We start from the raw sequence: 233 nt of genomic DNA, 5'->3' as shown, positions 1-233 counted from the left end.
TTGATTTCTTTTGTGTGTAGGTTGGCCTGCTACTGTTTCAGGTTTAGTTCTTGATTTGTTTTAATTTAATTTTATTCTTTTATCTGTAACTTATTGGGGAAAGGGGTTCCTATTTTAGCCCTCGGGCCTGTTTTAAGGCAGAACCTATGCTGTCCCTGGATCTTGGGCTGTTTTATTTAGATTGAAGAGACTAGTGGGAGGGGAGCTTTTCTTTTTTGTTGTATTCACCAAGG

The sequence above is a fragment of the Kryptolebias marmoratus genome, linkage group LG18, assembly GCF_001649575.2.
Source record: "Kryptolebias marmoratus isolate JLee-2015 linkage group LG18, ASM164957v2, whole genome shotgun sequence".
NCBI lineage: Eukaryota > Metazoa > Chordata > Actinopteri > Cyprinodontiformes > Rivulidae > Kryptolebias > Kryptolebias marmoratus.
This window is presented reverse-complemented; position numbering follows the sequence as displayed.